The sequence below is a fragment of the Rhinoraja longicauda genome, chromosome 10 (genome assembly GCF_053455715.1).
Source record: "Rhinoraja longicauda isolate Sanriku21f chromosome 10, sRhiLon1.1, whole genome shotgun sequence".
Classification (NCBI taxonomy): Eukaryota; Metazoa; Chordata; class Chondrichthyes; order Rajiformes; family Arhynchobatidae; genus Rhinoraja; species Rhinoraja longicauda.
The window spans coordinates 22,813,669-22,835,452 of record NC_135962.1 but is presented as its reverse complement, the minus strand read 5'-3'; the positions used below and the strand labels follow the sequence as shown (position 1 = coordinate 22,835,452).

Genomic DNA, 21,784 nt, shown 5'->3' with positions numbered 1-21,784 from the left:
AAAGAATTTTTAACATGAAACAGGTTATTATTGCATTACATTTGTAATTAGACTTCTATTTTTATTCTTTCAGCGCTCTCATAGATAAACAAAATATAGACTAGATCAACTATTAAATGAGAGTTGCATAGTGACTGGTGCAGATGCCAGTCAGCATCCTACAGCTGAATCTGACCTAGGAAACATTGAATTAGCATGACACATGAGGGATGGGCTTTCATTCAGATCTATTCTTGGAAGGTAGTGGGAACAGAACAGTGGAGATCAGAGTCAGCGATCAAGCCTCAAGGACCAGGATGTAGTCAAGTGCAGACCACTCACACATTATTTATTGCTCAGGTTCAGGAGGAGAACTGCCTGCTGGATCCCTTGGGCCAGGGTAGACACAAAATGCTGGAGTAACTCAGTGGGTCAGGCAGCATCTCAGGAGAGAAGGAATGGGTGACGTTTTGGGTCGAGATCTTTCTTCAAACTGATGCCCGGGGAGGGGGCGGGACAAAGAAAGGATGTAGTCGGAGACAGGGAGGCTAGTGGGAGAACTAGGAAGGGGGAGGGGATAGAGAGGGGAAGCAGAGACTACCTGAAGTGGGAGAAGTCAATGTTCATACCGCTGAGGTGTAAACTGCCCAAGCGAAATATGAGGTGCTGTTCCTCCAATTTGCGCTGGGCTTCACTCTGACAATGGAGGAGGCCCAGGACAGAAAGGTCAGATTGGGAATGGGAGGGGGAGTTGAAGTGCTGAGCCACCGGGAGATCAGATTGGTTGAGACGGACTGAGCGGAGGTGTTCAGCGAAACGATCGCTGAGCCTGCGCTTGGTCTCGCCGATGTAGAGAAGTTGACATCTGGAACAGCGTATACAATAGATACAACTTGGGCCAGTATGGCTTCCTGCTGAGAGTCCTTCTTATGCTCTCCTACACCCGGCTTTATGTATCGCATGTTCATTCTCCTTATCACGTAGAGTGACTAAGGGCATATTTTGAAAATGCACCCATATCTGAGCAGAAATGGATCTTGCAGAAACACCAGTTCATCAACATGCTCATTTAACACATTCTTGACAGCCCCATGCAGACATCTACAATTTAAACCAACTCCAGAGAGTCTAAACATGTAAAATTTACAGCAATTGCCAGAAAAAAATTAATCAGCATCTAACCTTATGATCCCGTTTCATGGTGCCGATGGTGGAACAAATCCTGCAACAGTGTGTTTAACCAGTGACGTTAGTCTGAAGGTTAAGTTGTGAGGCAGGCATATCTGAAACCAAACCAGAGTTGCATGTTGATTGACATGATGATCGGGCTAATGTGCATACTTGAGTTGGAAATTATTGTATATGTACTCATAGTCTCATTCATTTGATATAACATATAAAGTAGAAATAGATATAGCTTTTTGAGCCTGCTCCACTCATCAGTAAGATCATGGGTGATACAATCTTAAGTTTAACTCTATGTTCCTGCCTATTTCCTATATGCAGACAGTCCAAAATGAATCTCAATCATGATCATGTTCAGTGACACAGTCTCCGCAGGTCTCTAAAAAAGAGAAATCCAAAGATTCATGGACGTTTGAAAGATGAAATTCTTCCTCATCACCTTCTACATTTGTCAAAATCATGTCTTCAAATTCCATGTTCTGCTGTAAGGGAAGATTCCTCTCAGCTTCTTTGCTGTCAACCCCCCACAGAAACGTACATAATCTCTGATGTCTGGTGCAACTCAGGTTTTGCATGCACACACATTGCAAATGCCTTTTTGGACCTTGAAGTGTTTATAATATGTGCAAATATTGACAGTATACAATAAGTACTTACTTTAAAGTGTTCTCAAGTCATCAAGATATTACTCTTTTTGTTGCCTCTTTCAAGTGCACTGATTCCTTTAAGGTGCATTTTTAATATTTTGTAAACTGAGTTTCCTGCCTAAGTAATTAGCAAATTACTGTGTTATTATAGTCAGCTTTTGCAGCTGCTGCCATAGTGAGGGAAAATCTGGTAGGCTGCCAAAGAAAGCTTGGGTGAGATCAGTGACACCCTAGCATTATGTCTACAATCACTGCAGACCTTACTAATGTTATCTTGTCAGTTAGAGTTCAATTTTAGGCTGATGCACAATGCATGAACTAATAAAAGAGAAAGCATGGTCTGATACTTCTTGCAGATTTGGGCTTATAATTATTTTAGCAGCGATGAATTATTTCACCTATGCCTATGTTAGTGCCAGTATAAACCAAAAGTAAACAGGTTGTGTTCCCAAACAACTAAAAATCAAAGCTACGTTCCAGTTCCCTTATTGTCCAAAAAGATATAAAGAAGCATGGAAGAATTTTGTCAAGCCATCTCTTTGCCCTTTTGGCCTTTGTAATTGCCGGGTGTAAGGAAATGTCATGATTTGTTAGAACACTATGGTATAAGTTATATTAAAAAAAACTGAAATCCTAGATGCCATCCTAGTGCATAATTAGAACCCAACATTGGTCAGAAGAACTGGGATGAAAGTAAGAGGGGTTTTTAATTAATCAGAAGTATAATTGCTAACTTAGTGAGGCTATTAAAATTTTCCTTAGTACAAAAAAATAATTTGCTGAATTACATGATTCTTCTTCTGAGCAATTTTAAAGAACTAGCCAATAAATGCCATTTCCTCATTGGACCAGGAATCCCAATCTTAAATCATGGCCCATTTTTAAATCTTATTTCAAAATTTATGTTGGAGTTCTTCCAATCAACTGCCTTAAATTCTGGAGAAATCCCATAGAAATGTTAATCAGAGAGCCTAATGAGGTTATGGTGGCTGATTGAGATACTTGATTTTAAAAATATTTGTGAAAATGTTCCTGTATCATTTTTATACTGGAAAAAAACCTTGTGGTGTGCAATTATGGTCTCCTACCATTGGTGATGCTGCAATTCCTTTTGCAGTATGTGGAAGGGGTGGTGCTTGGTGTTAGGACTTGCGAAGTTGTACTAGTGCGCAATGTTTTACAGGGAGAATTTCAGTATAAACTTGGACAAAGGAATTTATAATAGCAAAGCTTGACATGAAGTACACATACTGAAGATTTTAACTATATCATCAATAATACTCATTTGAGAAGGATGTGTTCTAAATAGTGCACTTGGTGCTATTCCTCGGATCTTAAGATATATTAAAACAGTTGTTGCATATCAATGTACTAATATATTGTTCTACGAAACAGCATGACATGGCTGAGCACTAGCATTAACTGGGCTGTCATGGACAAAAAGTAAATCGACTGCAAACTGGAATAACAGAAGGAAAATAAATATAATGCAAGAAAAACTATATTTTAATGTTTAAATGCAGAGAAGTTTTTACCAACTTATCACGAAAGGAAGTTAGAATTTCTCAAACTGGCGTCTTGGCACTCTAAATATTGCAACAATAGTTTCCGTGCCAATGTGATTTCAGTGCTAACAGCTGATAACAGTAACAGCCTTCCGACTTCAAACCATTTTAAAAATGCTGATTTTTAAATATATTTACACTTACAATGCCAATAAGTCAAGGTGATAGAAATTCAAGCTAGTGGTAAAACAAATTATTAAAATATACTATTTTTGGACATAAGTGAGGTAGGAAATTAGTCCTAGTTCCTGAGTCTGCATAAATTATGGAAATGCCAGGGCCATTGAATAACAAAAATGTATTCCACTATCTGTACCCCTGCATCAACTCTGTAGATTTTATATCATTTGACAGAGATGATTGTTGCATCACAAATATTCATTTAAAATATGTTAATTACCAAAGTGAAATATATTCATAGATGAATTCAGCAATATATTAGGAAGTTAGAATGTGTCCACATTTTCTAAATTGGTACTGTATTTGGAGTATAATGCTGTGTGAATGGCTTTGCATAATATATGATGCTGACATAATCATTTTAATAACATTTAAGGAATTAAGCAGTGGTGTTCTACCAGATCTGATCAATAAATACGTTAATTAAAATCACTGGAGAGGGGGTGCTCTCTTACAATGACTCCAGCTTATAATTTACCCTTCCCATTTCCTTCATCTTTAGCCCATCTCTTTCCAGAACTCCCACCCTAATTCACTTGACACATGTAACAGAAACAGACTAACAGGAATCAAAAGGCTGTATGACATGGGTGCCAGTCCAGCATTCAGAAGCAGGTCAGTTTTTAACTTCATTAAATTGCTGTCGTATGGTGTCTGCTGACAAGCATCTGACTTTGGAGAGCCTCGCTCATCAGGTATTCTCTCAGATTATTATCAAGAAAAGCCACTCTCATTAGGGGTCTCGAGAAGGCAGCTAATTAAGGGACAAGGTCTGTTCAAAACTGAGACAATTACACCTGTAGACTCCCCAGAACCACTAAGATTCCCAGAAAAACCTCTATGTTTAGTTGCCTTGTTCGGGAAGCAAAGAGTAAGTCCATTAAAAAAATGAGAGACAGAAACTGTCAACCATTTGAAAGGCTTTACAAAAATGATCATCCAATTAGTGGTTATGATCAAATCAGGCATGAACTCTCCCTGGATGGCTCCATAATTTTCCTTCTTGCATGGTGTAATTTCATATAGCTCAAATGAACTCGTGAGAGGTAATTCAGTTCCAAACAGTTTTCTCATCACTGCTAATTATACTAATACATTGAAATGCCTCTTACAAAATGCATGAGCCCTTTAAGCCACCTCATTAATGTGATATAATTTTTGCAAGAATATGTATCAAACCTATTATCACTATAGCTTTTCTCCAGTGCTGCACAGTGCTTATCAGAAGTTAAAATTGTTCGAATCTTCGGTTTTGACTTTATTGTAATTAAGTGTTTCTTTCTTTAGATCGTTAATTTTCCATGTAGTATTTTATTCAATGGTTTCAGCTGCAATATCCAAGCCTTAGAAAGCTTTGATACCCTGATCTATTTGTGTATTGCTTCAAGCTGACACGTCCACTTATAACTGCTTTCACTTGAGCCAAATGGTGCATGCAATAATTTGCAAAATATAATACCTGCAATGCAAATCTGAAGCAAAAAAGACAAAAAAAACTCAGTTGAGTTAAAAAAAAAAAGGCAGTAAGCATGTATGAAGAAGGTATTTAAGTCAGTTATTTTAACTACTGGTAAGGGCCTTTGTTGAAACACGAGTTAGTTCCAGTATTTAACCCTGAAGCATTAATTTATGCTTTATGGCATGGGTGCTTTATCATTTCCTTTATCGAAAGACAGTCATCTCATTAACTAGGTTTTGATGAGAAGCAGGGATACACTTCTTAATTTTGAAAATGATCACAATACAAATCAGGATGAAACCTCCACAATGCCTTTGTAGCCCCTAAAATGAAATGGGTTCAGCCAAATTCACGAAAGCAGCTGAGTTAAAATTAAAAGCAGTATGGACTTGACATCTTTAATGTACGTAATGATACTAAAAGTTGGAATGAATACACTGCAGTTTTAGAATAATCTTTATTGTCTGTATTTCATTTCCAGGAATTTAAAATGAGATATGATTTAAAGGATTTAAAATTCAGATTTTTATTGTACAAGGGTAACATTTGGATAGGAATCATTGGCGAGACATATCTTCTGAGCAGACTATAGGTGACTCAATTATCCATATGTGTGTACTGCATGGCTCTCAAATCAGCAGCGCAGCACAGTTGATAGGGTTGTGTATCTGTGACTCTTTTCATTTAAAATTGTATATAATACCAATTTTTGACCTTGAAAATTTTGCATTGATTCCTTTCATTACTGGGTTCTACAAAATGAAAGTATGGCTCATGCCAGAAAAAAATCCGTCTTCGTGTTTGTCACACTGCTAACATATCCTAAAATCTGGCGGTATGAAATCTTTGCCTTTAATCCTGCAAACCAATTTTCAAGTAACCTTGACTTCATCATTCTTGTTCATTACTTGGAAAAAGAGGATCCATTTTTTAACACATAAGCAACCAGCATTTATGAGAAATAAGTTATAATCAAATGTAAAGATTTTTTAATTCATTTATGTGCCAGTATATGTAAGGAGGAGGAATGAAGCATTGTTGCTGCAAAACGGACCAGCTTACTGCCAGCAGTGCATTGCAGAACATTAACACCATCATTTACATGAAATTACTTACATACTGCTACAATAATTTAATTTGTTTGACCAACACAGTGCAACTGCAGAAGAATAGATACAGACAACCACTGGAGGGACTGCTGCTTATTCTTCCAGTTGGTTAATTCTGTTTTAGCATAATATTACACTGATTACAATGAGAGCATTAACATCAGGCCTTTCTTAATAACTTGGGATAGATCCATGATTTGAAACCAAATGTGTTATCTGTTCTGAATCTTTAGTTCTAAAATCACATAAAGCAATTGGTACTCATTACATGTTCCACTGGCATCATACCATTTGGAGTATTTTCCTTTCTATTCCAATGTGTATTTTAACATCATCCTCCCTCTGTGTTAGGTAATACTTAGGTTTTTTTAAACCCACAGCTGACGCATTTTTTGTATAAACAAATTCCTAAATATTTTACTGCAGCTCCTTTGAGTTGCATATCATTCACATTCATTTAATAAAAAAGGTGGTTTGTGTCAAATTCACTATTTAGCATTTCTACTACTAGTAATGCACAGTGACATTTTCTTAATAAAAACAGATCTTGTCCTGATTTGAGTAAAATGTATATTTTACATAAAGTGTATTTACATAAACAGTCTTCTTATTTGTAATCTTGCACAACTGACAGGTTGGAAATGAAGTTTTTGTGAACTTATTTTTCATCTGTTTAAAAGTAATTATTGGCCTTTGTTAAACCATGAATATTACTTTTCACTGTTGATGCTTGCAATTTAGTTTGGCCTCAATCCTGTCACATCATGGATGGAGTGCAGTCTGGATACAGAGTGCCCAGATACTCTGCCTGTGTTTTTTTTGAGATTGTACATGATAAAACCAAATTGACAGTTAGTTGATGTTCTTGTGAGGCATGTAAGGACTCATTCGTGAGGTACTCTGCATGCACATAACAAGAGAATTCTATCACTGTATTTGGCGATACCAGAGATATGACATTAGTAACGTTCGTGTGCGCCTGAGCATAAAAAATAGAATTCCATTCAGTGATCTGCCATGCTAAGCAGAAATACATTTATATACGTAAATTTGGATTTACATCAAATTCTGATGGTAAGTACAGATCACCATCATCACCACCACCAGATTTATTGACTAGTGGCAGGGAAGCTTTTATCTTGATATTCTCAGTAAATGTAATTACCGCAATGCTGCTTATCACATTTTCTTCATTATTCTATCAAAAACAGACCTAATAGAGATGCTGATTGAAACAATTAGCTAATGTAATAAATCATTGTACTACTACTACTACTACTACTACTTCCACTAAGCTAAATTGAAGTAAAGTATTTTCTCTGAAGCACTAAGGACTCTGAAATATCATAGTCTTGGCTGTGATGAAATATTATCCAATTAAAATAATTTTCAATATTTGTTTCTTTCTAAGTTCAGATCCATATCCATCAAAGCAAACAATGTTGCATTTTAGTTTTGTACTTGTCTTGATATCATGACCATGAAGACACTGTAAAGTGCAATATCTATAGCAAATTTAGAAAGGAAAATTTATTGTGCAATCAACTTAATAATACATTTTGGATTACGGTATGAGAACAGCTTGTGAAATTACAAAAAATAAATCGGCATCTTTGTAAATTGAAATGCTAGTAAAGTTATTTGATTCAAAACAAAGGAAAAAAAATGGTTTTGCAGTTCTACTTATTTCTAAATATAAGATTGTATGAGTTCTTAATAGATTAAAAAAAACAAAAAACATAATTCAACAATATTTAAAGTGAAAATGCCTTGTAAGATCTTAAGAAATTGCTTGTTTCATTTTAATATTTTGTGCTTTACATTCTTACATGAAGTGCTTACGCTGAGACATTAAGTCAAGCTGGGCTTCTAGTTTCCCTTCTGTTAGTTGCCCCATATTGATTGATGGGCATTTTTAATACTTCATATATAAAATTCAGTTCTAATACTGTGTACATCCATTTTTGAGGTGTGGGAAATTGCACATCCAGTGAATCAATTAATATTCCAAATACAGTTGATGAATAGATAATCTAAGGAATCTGAATAGTTCCTTATCATTTTACATAAAATGCTTGCCTTTTTTGATAAATTAAACTTGTTTATCCATCAGTATTCATTGCCAACAGACATGGCTAGGCCATTGAGTCATGACTGCATAATGCATTAAAGCATGTCCATTGATGTGGGAAAATTGTAAGTCGCACGGTGTAGACACAGTGAGTGGCAAAATGTAAATATTCTCTGCATTTTGATCTCATATGACAGACCCCATTACAGTCAAAACAATGGATTGTGTGCATTCATTTGCAGCTGTCTGCATTGCATGATTCTGTTTGGGCATCATGTGAACATGTATGTTTTCAATGTTCAATCCACATGCAAATTATAAAAAATATATCATTTTGTTAATCTTCTTTCTAAATTAGCATTTTTAAATGTCACTTTTAATTTGCAAGTTGTGGTGCAAATAGTTATCCTAATCAGGCAATGATTTCCAAATGGCATACTAGGCATTTTATTAGGAATTTGAATGAAATTTAGTTTTTTTAACAAGTTTCAAAAATCGCAGAGTTGACAAATTTTATAACTGCCTAACAATATTCTCAGCATGAAGGTGATCCTATTTTTCTTCTCAGTAATATATATATATATATTGAATCTGAACTTGCCCTAATGTATAACCTTCTTTTACCTGCAAATTGGATCATGTGAACTGTGCTTCATCCAGTTCGTGATTCAATCTCAATGAAAAGTGAATTGTAAAGAGAGAGGGTGGACGACTGTAAGATGCTCAAAGACTTCATCTTACTTCTTTTGGATCCTTCATGCATCAGACATGTTAATGCATGGAACTCATTCCCAATGCATAGATGTTGCACAGACCTTCACAGCGCTTGTGATGTTTGTTTTAGTGTTATTTATAGTGTTGCTTGCACTGGACCCACAAGGTGGAGTTGAGCATTAAGTCATGGTGACCAGCCTTATACCTACCCTCTACCAACCCACGACATTTCATTACAATTTCCAATGATCTCCACTATATTCTTGATTCTGATTTTGTCCCAGCCTTCCACCCCTACCATTTCCAGTATTGCATAATCCTTTCAACTCGTGCCCCTGAGTTCTGTGGCGGTGGGGTCGCGAACAAAATAATTGTTAGTCCATTGTACATTGCCCACCATTATTGGCAGGTTTGTGTAACACAGACAATTCTCTGCAGATATCATTCATGGGAAAAAAACCTTTTCAGTTGTGCACTTTTTGGTTTAATATAATGTAATACATCTATGATAAGGAAAAATATGCAAATTACTAGAACAACTTATTAGGTTAGGCAGCATCTGTGGGGGGGGGAAGGGACTGTCAATATTTGGGTTGAGACCCTGCATCAGAATGAAAAATACATCCCTGGTCGGTAATACTAAAAGTGTTACTTGGAAGCACCAGGGCTTTTCATTCAACTACTGAAATTTGACATTCAGAAGCAGAGTACAAGTTGCTGCCTCTATTGTGTAGCATGTCCGTGGATGAGCTTTTTGCTGCTACTTCTTTATAGGGATAAAACTGTTCAGCTTCTTGTGTTGCCATCAGCAAAAGCTGAAAAACATGCTGAACATCCATACAATGATAAATTTTGGTAGGTTACAGTTTTAAATAGTTGACAGTACATTAAAGAGGTTACTTCCTGTTATACATTTACACGTTTACCAGATATTTCCACATGAATCCTTCCCATTGACAATAAGAATGCAATGTCATTTTCACCAGCAATGAAATGGCACTATCAAGCGTCCAAGAGTTGACTTTCTTTTTGTGCTGATGTTGCACTTATCAAAGTGGATGCATAATAATAGAAGCATGGTGCCTGAACACCCTATTTGATGAACTAGGTACATGAATACAGATATTATCTAACCGCAAATATAAAGTGTGGGTTGCAGCGAGTGCTGTGGTTAAGTATATTTTGAATTTGTCTTTGTTCATCATTTTGCTTCAGATCCATGGTGTGGATTCTAGATGGTGGTCGTATGATGATTGTAAACAATACTAGATTTGCTTCAGCTGCTGAGGTACTATTTGTGAACCTGATTCACAACCAGAACAATGTTTATGAGTATTTTAAATCAAACAAAATATAAAAATTAGCTCTTTTGATTACGGATTGGATGTTTTTTCCCTGGTGCGGAAAGAATTGTCTTTGGTCATTTTAAACATTCTATGCAGCTATTTGCAAAATATATATATTTTTTTCAATTTTTTAAAATTTATTTATACCTTTAGTATATCTTTGTATTTATGAGGAATAAGATATAGTTTTGCAAAAATGTGCAATTAGGAGCTGAATAATATATTTAATTTCCAAGTGTGGGCCAATGATAATATTCTTATCCCAGAGTTTAAGCTACAATCTAAACTTAATTGTAACATGGGTGCACTGCTGAGATAGCGAGGCATTGATTGGGGTACTGAGGACTAAATTTTATAGCTCCAGTAAATGGATAGGTGGATTCATCATGTCTGATTTACTCAAATCAGTTTGATTTGATGCAAATAACACACGAAGGGTGTGCTACCTTCGTTTTGATGTTCTTTCACTAAGCCAGCTCCAAGTAGTTCTGTTGGTTGGTTGAACACTTTATAGTAGGATGCAATGGCAAGTACCCCCTTTAGCCTGGACTTCTTAAAGCAGAGGAGCATTGCAATCTGGGTGGCTACAATGATTCAGTAAGAGATGTTGGGCAACTAGGTGTATGTTTTACATCAAACCATATGGGTAACATTTACTCTTGACTGTTCATTCATGACAACCTCAAAATCCAACATATTGCACAACATTCACAGGTGTACCTTTCTCTCCCTTGCACAATGGTTTGGCATATTAATGGAGCATCACCAATTAAAAACCAGTTGACATGTCTGGCTACTAGTGGAGGAAGTAAAAGTATCATGGAGTCACAAGAGACTGCAGATGTTGGAACCTTGAGAAAAAAAAAACTGTTGGAGAAATGCAGTGGGTCAAGCAGCATCTGTGAAGCGAAATGGACAGATGACATCTTACGCCAGGACCCTTATTCTAGACTGAAGTAGAGATGAGATAGCTGATGGAAACTACATCCCCCATACTCCAGTCTTGAAAAAATGTCCCGGCTGAAACGTCATCTGGCCATTTCCCTCCATATGTGCTGCTTGACTTGCTGAATTCCTCCAGCACCTTGCTGTTTGTTTTCTTGCGCAAGTGAAAGAGTCATCATTGCTACGGCCATTGGTCAGGAATTAACTGTGGGGTTCGATCCAGGGAGATTGATTTTCATATTCAATCACTACTCCTCCGCTCAATGCCCCAACCTACAGTATATCATTTGATTTGCAAACTGCAGATATTGAAAGAACATATCTCAAAGTTCAGTCCATACACGTTACCATAAACACACCATTCTGCCTTTCTCCCTACTGGTAGCAAGGAACTACAAATCAGTAAAATAGTGCTGAAAAGGCCCAAGGGGAGTGAAAATAATCCTTGATACATTAACTGTTTCTCTCTATGTGAGTGCTGCCTGACTTACTGAGTTTTCAAAAGTCAAGTCAAGAGTGTTTTATTGTCATATGTCCCAGACAGAACAATGAAATTCTTACTTGCTGCAGCGCAACAGAAAATGTAAACATAGTGCACTGTAAACAATATAATAAACGAGAGAAAAAAAGATCAGTATGTATATATACACACTCACAAGTACACACACACACACATGTATATATACACATATATACACATACACACACATATATACACATACACACACACATATACGTACACACCAAAATAGTAGTGCAATAATAACAATAATAATAATACTCTATTGAAGTTCAGAGCTCATTTGAGGTTGTAGTGTTTAATAGCTTGATGGCTGTAGGGAAGTAGAGTATTTCCAACATATTCTGTTTTATTTCAGATTTATAGCATTTCCAGTACGCTTTTGTACAGTACATAATTACTACATTTTACCTTTGTGACTGCCATTGGATGACTTAGTTTGGAATTTGTAGTTAGCAAGTCACCTGGGGCAAATTTCCTGCAGCTTGGTCTGGAAGAAATTATTTTGCTGATACCAGTATCTAGTATCTGGTATCAGTAACAACTTCATTGTCCTTACTTTATTGGCTACTTCATTGGATTCAACTTCATTGGATAGAACTTAGATAAGCTCTTCTCTGGGACCAACAACAGATGATGTCGACACTCAAAGAACTGAAAGCTCCATGCATTAGCTGGCATTCTAGAAAGCCCAGTTACAGTGGCAAAGACCCCATTGGAGCCCATCCCCTACTTATCAAATAGTTTGGTATGGAACTTATCCTTTCCTGCTAATAGTTCTGGGAAACTCCTCCTACAACTTGTGGTCCTAACTATTTTGCAAAATGTGATGGCTGATGTTTCAAATCCAATTGCAGCAGATAGCCAATATCTGAGTACTTTAGCCTTTGCCCAGCTGATCAAGAACTTTTGATATCCATCTTAACTAACTACAATACCACTGACTTTAGTGTAATCTACAAACTTGCTAAACATGCCTTGTATCTTCTCAGCTATATCGTTGATATAAACCACAATCAGCAATGAGCTTGGCACCAATCTCTGAGGCACACCACTAGTCACAGGCCTCAAGTCTGAAAAACAACCCTCCACCATCATTTTCTGCTTCCTTCCATGAAGCCAATTTTCTATCCTGTTAGCTAGCTCTCTCTGGATCCTATGCAATCTAACCGTCCAGAGTAGCCTACCACAAAGAAATATTGAATACCTTGCTGAACTTCATGTAGACCTCTATGGCTTTGCACTCATCAACCTTTTTGGTTTCTTCTTCAAAATAACTCAGTCAGGTTCGTAATTCATAATCTCCTACTTACAAAATCATGCTGACTATCCCTAATCAGCCCCTGTGTATCCAAGTACATATATATCTTATCCATCAGAATACCCTCCAGGAACTTAACTACCACAGATGTTAGGCTCACTGATGTATAGTTCCCAGGCTTTTCCTTACAGGCCTTCATAAATAGAGCCACAACATTAGCTATCCTCTAGTATTCCAGCACCTCGCCTGTGTCTATCCATACAGCTCATTGGACAAACCATCAGTAATGTCATCTCCAACTACTGCCATGACGTTACCCTGAATCAAAAAAGCAAATTGGTCTCAACACTTCTGGAAGTGATTCCCCTTGGGGAAACTGACATTTTTCTTTTGTCAGTCATGTTACTAATGACATCAATGGTCATGCAGCAAACCTTTCCTGAAATTCTGATGAGAAATTGGGGATCTGGGAGGAAATCTACGTCCTTTAGATAACCAGAGGCAGATCACACAGAGCTTATAAATAAGATCCCAATTAAAGTGTCTGCACTTTTACATTGGCATCCTGCACACAGTTCCTTCCTGCCTAACTTTTCAAGTGTGAGAACGTGGAGTAATTCCCTGGCGCTCCCTCCACTGTTGCAAGGCTTTTCCTCCCATCACTTGCGACCAGTGCACAGTTGGCAGAGGTTTGAAGTAATCATGATTGGGTCAGTTCTTCTGCAGAATAATAAGACCCCAGCCTCCCAGCAGAGGAGAGAGCTGAGTATTCGCCCTTTTGTGATTACTCTCGTCTTTGGGCAATCTTTCCTGCTGACTCATTTCCCAAACACTGTCTACACAACAATAATGCAGCAGTTGTGAGTCATGCCATGAGCTCCCAATGGATAGCAGTGTAAGTACCATTTTAGAACATTAATTAGTGTGAGAAAAGCCACTGTGTGACTTTTCATATGTATTTGACCAAGGTCATATTTTTCATCAGGGATTGGATGTAAGTTCTGTGCACATGTTAGTGTACCAAACAAGAGCAGTTTATTGTTTCTGTATTGAAGTGAAGGGGGTTCCTTCCTGCTGCTGTATGTGTGCTAAATTGTACGAGGTTAAGAGTGGGCATTTCTGGAACATCAATTTCCAAGCCACATTGATAGGGTGGAATTAGTTGATGCTACCATCTGTGTAGCTAACTGTTAAGTGTTAGCTGCACACAGATTTATGCATTCACAATGATGTGGTCCAGTGCCCAGTATTTGTTAGTATAGAGAATCAAAGAACTGCAGATGCTGATTAATACATAAAAGGCCACAAAGTGTTAGAGTAACTCAGCAGCCCAGGAAAACATGAAGAACAGTCTCGACACGAAATGTCACCTATTCATATTCTCCAGAGATGCTGCCTGACCTGTTGAGTTACTCCAGCACTTTGTGTCCTTACAAGTATTTGTTACTATGGAATAAACCATCTGTTGTTCCAGGACCTAGTGGACAGGCATGATTCTTTATCATTTGCCAGCTTGCATTTTAATCTTTCAGAGATCAACGTTGATCTCCCTACTTTGACTCGCTGTCAACAGAAGTTGGGATTTAGCTGATCCTCCCTCTACCACCACCACTGACAATGTCCCACGTGATACTGCTTGAGCTGAATGTTGAAGCTGTTCTGGTTCCTTTGTGTAATTTTGGGTAGAATAAGTAAACTGCCTCCATGAACATCCTGCCAATGATTGGTATATTAATTAGGTATCTACCTCTCTCCTTCCCTACTTTTTCCACTCTCTTTTATAGTATTTCCTTACTTCCACCTTCTAGCTTACAAATAGATTAAACACATTGTTGCTCTTTACAAATAATTGTTTTGGTTATAAAATCAAATCCATTGATAAAGGTATATCCAAATTTGCTTTCTTTCAACAGTTAGGTAACGGAATGGCCATATTAAAAATTACATTGTGTGGTTTAAATGAGTGAATGGTGAATCTACGTCCAGTCTATTTTAATTCCTGTCTTCGTTGAATACTGACCAACTTAGCTTTGTTGAATAGTTGAAGTTTAAATAATCCCCAAAATATTGTTATATGGAAGGGAAAGCAAACTCAAGATCTAGCAGTCAGCAAAGCCAATTGAGGTAGATTTTTTGTTGTTGAGATGTTCAATACATGAATGTCCTCATAAATGAATGAATATGAATAATGTCAGTTTCCCATTTATATATTTTTTAACAATTTGCCACTTATCAGTCAAATTGTCACTTGGTTTGGAGATCATGCTTTCTGATGTTGTAAATGAATTATCTTTTGTGAAATGAATGAAAAACAAGGTCACTCCTAAGGCATGCACACCTATAATGCATGACAATTATTACAGTGTATGATTTTATGTACAGTATGTCATCACTATCCACTGCATACTGTAGAAGCTGTGTAATATTTGCCTGATGACTTTATTTTAGCTTTATGTAGTCAATATTGCATTTTCACAGTTATTCAAAAAAGGTTTCCTCCTTAAGAAGTCAGGATCTGATTTTAAAGTCCTCTTGACCTAGACTCCATCCATGGTGGAAAGAAGTTCCTCCCCACCTGTTCAATCAACCTCTTTCAAAGCCGAAAATAATAACCTTCTACATTCCAGCAGATATAAGCCTATTCAACTGTATGTTTTCATGGAGAGTATTGCAATTGCATATATTTATTTCACAATATTCTTCAGGGGAGTCAAACCATTAATAAATACCTGGCAATCCCTTAACTATGTTGTTTAATTTTCATTCTTTTGCTATTTAGTTCATTGGAGTTATACCACATGGAAACATTCCTTTGGCCTAATGAATCCACACCAACCATCAAGCACCCATTTATACAAATCCAACACTATTCCTATTTTATTCTTCTTACAATTCCACCAACCATCCTCATATTAAACCACTGACCTACCCAATTGGGGTAGCTCACAGTGGCCAATTAACCTGCTAACCTACACATCTTTGGGATGTGGGAGGAAATCAGAGCATCCAGAGGAAACCCATTCAGACACTGGGAGAACATGCAAACTCCACACAGACTGTACCTGTGATCAGTATTGAATGCGGATTGCTGGAGCTATGTCATAGAAGATCGACTAGCTGTGTCATCCATTATATAGAGGATGGATTTCAAAATCTGTTTCTTCGAATGATCAACACTTTCCTTTCAATTTATCACTGGGCATAGGCGACGCTTGCAAGGACAGCATCTATTGCCCATCTTAATTGCCCTTGTGAATGTGGTGCTGTGCTGTCTTCTTGAGGTGCTGCAGTCCTCCTGGTAAAATCACTCACAGTGCTGTTAGATAGAGAGATTCTGAATTTTGAACCAGTTCCAGTGAAAGGTCGACAATATACTTCCGGGATAATAAATAGCTTGGAGGAGAAGTGGTGACATTCCCTTATACTTCCAGCTTCTAAGTGGAAGGGGTTGTTGGCATGGGAGATGTGCTCAAAGAAGCCTCTGAATCTGGCAAAACAATTCACCGATCGAATTGATAGTGCATGGTTAACAGATGAAGAATGATCACAAAGGCAATATTAGCAGTGAAATGGCAAGAACAGATGGGAATTTTCACTACTGTCCCAATACTTATTCAATTAACATTTTCCTAGATCCCAGCTAACTGTGTTATATAGGTATTTATCACGTCAGTAATAAATTTGAAGTTGTAAAATGGTATGTTGATTTACAGTGATAGTTTGTGATGGCAGGCAGATTAAAATGAACTTAAAATGTTTGCAATATATCTCCTGCAGAATTGGGATTTTTTCTTAATTCATTCGCAGGTTGTGGACAGCATTGGAAAGGCCAGAAATTATTACCCATCCCTAATTGTCCTTAAGAAGGCCACTTACCTGCGCCCTTAAATATGTGCATTGAGTTTAACATCACTGAAATCTTGATACAACTAATTGTAGGCTAAAGGACAGTTAAGTGGCAACCAAATGACTGAGTCTGGAGATACATGTGAGCCTGATCAAGGTGGACCAAAAGATTTCCTCCTCAAAAGGACATGAACCAAATGGATGGACATGAATCAGTCTGAAGAAGCGTCTTGACCCGAAACGTCACCCATTCCTCCTCTCCAGAGATGCCGCCTGACCGGCTGAGTTACTCCTGCATTTTATGTCTACATGAACCAGATGGATTTTTATGACAGTAGAGTAGTTTTACAATCACCATTACTGATAGTAGATTTTAAATCCAGATCTATTTCATTAATTGAATTTAAATTCCCTTACTACCATAGCAAGACCTAGATTTTTAGCCCAATAACATACTGTAACTACTATATAAAATCCTGTTCAGTTAAGTATGCTGAGAACAATCTTTCGCATTCCAAAGATCATGAGTGTTATGAATAAAGGATCACTTTCCTGGAGCACCACCACAATAGAGTTTCTATGTAAACTTGTTGCAGTCACAGTGTAAAGAAACACACTAAAAAAAACAGAAAAAAATGATGCAACCTTTGATTGCATCCAACATCTATTTTGCTTTTCCCTACTCAACTCTTATGAAAAATAGCCCATGTTAGTGAAGGCTATCGTTGTAGCAGATAGCCTACATTAGTGAAGGTTTGCACCTGGAATTCACAAATATTCAACACCTTTTCTGTCAGATGTATATAGAACTATCACAAATCCAAATTGCCTCTCTGGCTCACGCTGTGTGGCAAAATGTTAGTTTTAAAACCCTCCTTGTTTTATAAATCCTGATGATGTTGCCCTCCCTATCTTATTCAGCTTTTCAGGATCGCTGCATTTTTCCATTTCTGGCCTCTTGCAAATTTCCCATTAAAATTCTCCACCAATTATACCATGTAGTCAGCTTTCTTGTTCCTAAACTTTGCATTTCCCTCCCTGAAGCTTTGTAATACCTTTATTTTCCTTCAGGGTCTCCTTAAAGGCAGATCATCTGTATTGTGATCTCCTTCTGTGCCAAAGAGTTTATAGATACTCTGATTAAACATCTTGATGCACTTTGGTACATTAAAGGCAGAACATGTATGTAAATTGTTGTTTTGCATGAGTCAGTTCATTTAGTATGGTCTGTGTCCATATTTTGGGGAGAGTGGCCATATTGTTTATAGATGTTCTTTATTATTTAATCTCAAACCATGTAAAATGATTTTTCATATGGCCTATCAGAACTGACTTTGGTAAGTACCTGATATTCAAGCAAAATATCAGCTGATGAGTTGTAAATATAAGCATTGTTACACATTAGCAATATTAGAACTCATGGTGAATAAATGCAAAGGGGTTGGAAAATGTAACTTAGAGGTGCTTAAATGAATAAGTGTTAAACAAATCAGACCATTTGTATGACTGTTTGCTGTTGAGAGAAACATGTGTCTTTAGGACACAGAGATGACCTAGTTAAACAGAATTTCCGACTTGTGCTCAGAACACAAAGTCCACCAACTATCCATGCTATATCCCCTAAAAATATATATAGGGTGGCACAGTGGTGGAGTGATAGAGTTGCCACCTTTCAGAGCCTGAGACCCAGATCTGATCCTGATGAGAGGGTGCTGCTTGTACAGTTTGCAAGTTCTCCCTGTGACCGCAAGGGTTTTCTCCGGGTGCTCCAGTTTCCTCCCATATTTCAAAGACGTAGAGGTTTGTAGGTTAATTCACAAAATGCTGGAGTAACTCAGCAGGTCAGGCAGCATCTCGGGAGAGAAGGAATGGGTGACGTTTCGGGTCGAGACCCTTCTTCAGACTGATGTCGGGGGTGGGACAAAGGAAGGATATAGGTGGAGACAGGAAGATAGAGGGAGATCTGGGAAGGAGGAGGGGAAGGGAGGGACAGAGGAGCTATCTGAGCTATCTTCTCTTCGAGGTTTGTAGGTTAATTGGCTTTTAGTAAATTATCCCTAGTGTGTAGGACAGAACTAGTGTAGGATGACCGCTGGTCCATTTGGACTCGGTGGGATGAAGAGCCTGTTTCCTCGCTGTATCACTAAACTAATCTAAAAATATTTACGCAATTTGTGTTGGAAAGATGGTTGCTTTTTGGTACAGCAGAATTGTTCGAGCAGCCATATTGGATGGAATATATGGTTTACTGTCTTGCAAAAGCAAGCATACAAATGAACAGGCAGTCATCTTGGGTAAATTTAAATAAAGACGGCATAATTAGCGTCATGTCAAACTGACTGTGATCACAAGACAATAGAGTAGTCCCTCCTATCAACTGTGTGGTCCCTGGTACTAAATATAGAGCAGTGTGTGGTATAGGCTCATCTCATTAATAAGGACAGAATATGTAATCTGCATGAAATGAAAATAAAATATGTGAAGCAAATGTCTCTGCCCATTTCCTTGTCCATTACTGTGAATTTCAGTGAGAATTAAAGCAAGGCTAATTCAGAAGACATCCTATGACCTACCAGGTTAGCTGTCACCTCCTGAGTCTTAGTGCAAGTCTTTAGTTTTTCCTGAACACAGCCTCTGCCAAGTGACAGAAAAATATATCCATGTCAGAAAAAAGGAACATTATGTCCCATTCGCGCATCAGCACTCAAAATTGCTCAATCTTAACAGCTGTATTATTATGTCTTACCCTGAAATGTGTTTTTTATTTCAATTAGCAAACATTTGAGTTACGAAGATCAGTGATGATATTTAAACTATTTAACTCAGATTTTAAAAACAAGCTAAAGATCAGGAACTGAAGTTGTGTTGCCTCATGAGAAACCTTTGGAGAGGTTGTGCTTTGGAAAACATTCATGGCTTTTTCGTGGTAAATGTCTTTTCAATTCATTTTTGGTATACTTTTATTTTAAATGATGAATACATCAGTGATTTAATCTCTTTACATATATTTAGAAACCAAATATTTTCTAACAAAGAAAGATATGAACATTTTGGAAATTTTAGAGCTACATTTTTGCTTACAGTAATTAATTTCTACTTGTTTATTTGCTTTGATAATTAAAATGGCTCTGCAATGAATTGTGAAGAATGTAAGAAATAACTATCACTGCTAAGATTGGCTTCACACTGTCAGTTCCCTGTAAAAAAAGTTAATTTACTTGTATGTCACTAATTTATAATTGTTAACACATATAAATTATACTTGTTCTAGAAATCATTAATAGTGCTACAAAATAGGAATACTTGCCGACTGCTTTTCTTTGTCAGTTCTTTTTTCATATAAAAAATTGCACTGAATGTCTCAAACAAAGCCAAGTGTGGGTTAAAATTTAATCATGCTATTTATGTCGGGATTACAGACCAAGGTGGAGAAAATCTTTCATGGTTAGGCAAATATATAAATATGTTCAGTTTGTGAAAAAAAATACAACTCTCCTGCTAACAATTAGAGTCACAATGCACCCTTTGCATTTCCAAGGAGAAATTGACAATTTGATTACAACTTGTACTTTTTCTGCTGCCATGAAAGCAGTTTATGTTTGAAAAGTATCATCTGGAAAGTAGTTATTACTCATAAATGGTCTTCTATTGCACTTTCTGGAAAGTGAGTTGTTAACGGATATAATTTGGCTAAGATAGCCAGAGGAGGCCTTTTGATATGCAGAGAAGTTGACCCACGTGCTGAGTTTTTAATTGGGTTTTTAATTTTCCAGGCCATCTGACAATATCAAACATGATCCTGGAGCCTGAAAGATTCATTGGAGCCCAAGCACGAGGTGCTGCATCATTGGCATCACAGAGAGAAGGTAAAAAGAATTCAGTTCAAGTAGAAGGAAAATTATTCATATTTATTCATAATTTTCCAATATTATAGGCAATTCAGAATGTAGAATTTTTAAAGTCCTTAGAGGCAGATATTTCCAGAAAATGAAACCCTTGTTAAAAGACCCAAGCATTAAAATTCTCCACAGTTACTATTCATCATTCTAATTATGTTTTAAAACATAATAGCTTGCATTTATATTTTTGAGAATAAAAGTTAGATTGCAAAAAAAATTATTATAAGAATTGTGCCATTCAAATCTTTAACATCACTCAGAAAGTAACATGACTACCCTGGTAATCAGAGGGAGATTTTGTCTTCACTGTATGCCATACTTATCAATTTTAAAAAAGTGTCACAACCGAGCTGGTTTCTCCAGAGGTTTGACACATCTGGAGTTGAATTTTAAAGCATTTTAATTGCAAGCTAAACTGGATTAAAATGTAAATGCTGGTGTAATTGAGATAAAAAACTGATAAAAATGGAATCTCGTTTACAGTGCACACAATTACAAATAACACAGAAGCAGTCACAAATGCTCGAATAATGAAATGTAAACCAAACTAATTTCTGAATGCTGTAAGATTAAAAAAATGAAGTGACTATAAGGTCACTCTTGATAATGTTAAAAAGTAAGAGCAAATTTGTCACATTCCAAGTTCATGAATTTAAATAGCACTGAAATATGGATTTTTGAACTCTGTAAATCTCTTTAATAAAGGCCTCAGGAATTATCAAATATGACAATGTATAACATATAACACTTACACTTTCAAAAGCAGAACACAAAAATCTCGTTAGAGAAATTACTAATGGCAGCTGACAAATGTTAATGGTTTAAGCAACCTAGCATCTGTTAGCATGAAATATTAGAAAGCAGAGATTAATTATTACCTCTACTATCAATCTGATAAATCATTGTGCAAATTACACACAGAACCCAGGCATTTGTAGGGTAAATTCAGAACTGTAAAATTTAATCACTATACGCAAATTATAGTGATTTGTGACTCAACAGATATTCTAGCAGATTACACATAAACCTAGAGCTGAAATAAAACTTGCCTGCTCAAA

At 36.8% G+C, this 21,784-nt stretch overlaps 1 long non-coding RNA gene across 3 annotated transcripts in view; it reads right to left on the bottom strand.

Annotated features, from left to right (window-relative positions):
• LOC144597623 (uncharacterized) overlaps positions 1–21,784 on the bottom strand; it is a 98,912-nt gene that overhangs the window by 4,583 nt on the left and 72,545 nt on the right. Inside the window, exons 1-2 of one of the 3 annotated variants that reach the window (XR_013547770.1) lie at positions 19,401–19,462; positions 1,162–1,262 (exon numbers count right to left, since the gene is read on the bottom strand). This is a non-coding gene — a long non-coding RNA (uncharacterized LOC144597623). Of the gene's footprint in view, positions 1–1,161; positions 1,263–1,821; positions 1,895–19,400; positions 19,463–21,784 lie in introns of those variants that run through there. The other 2 variants (XR_013547771.1, XR_013547769.1) reach the window with 2 other exon arrangements.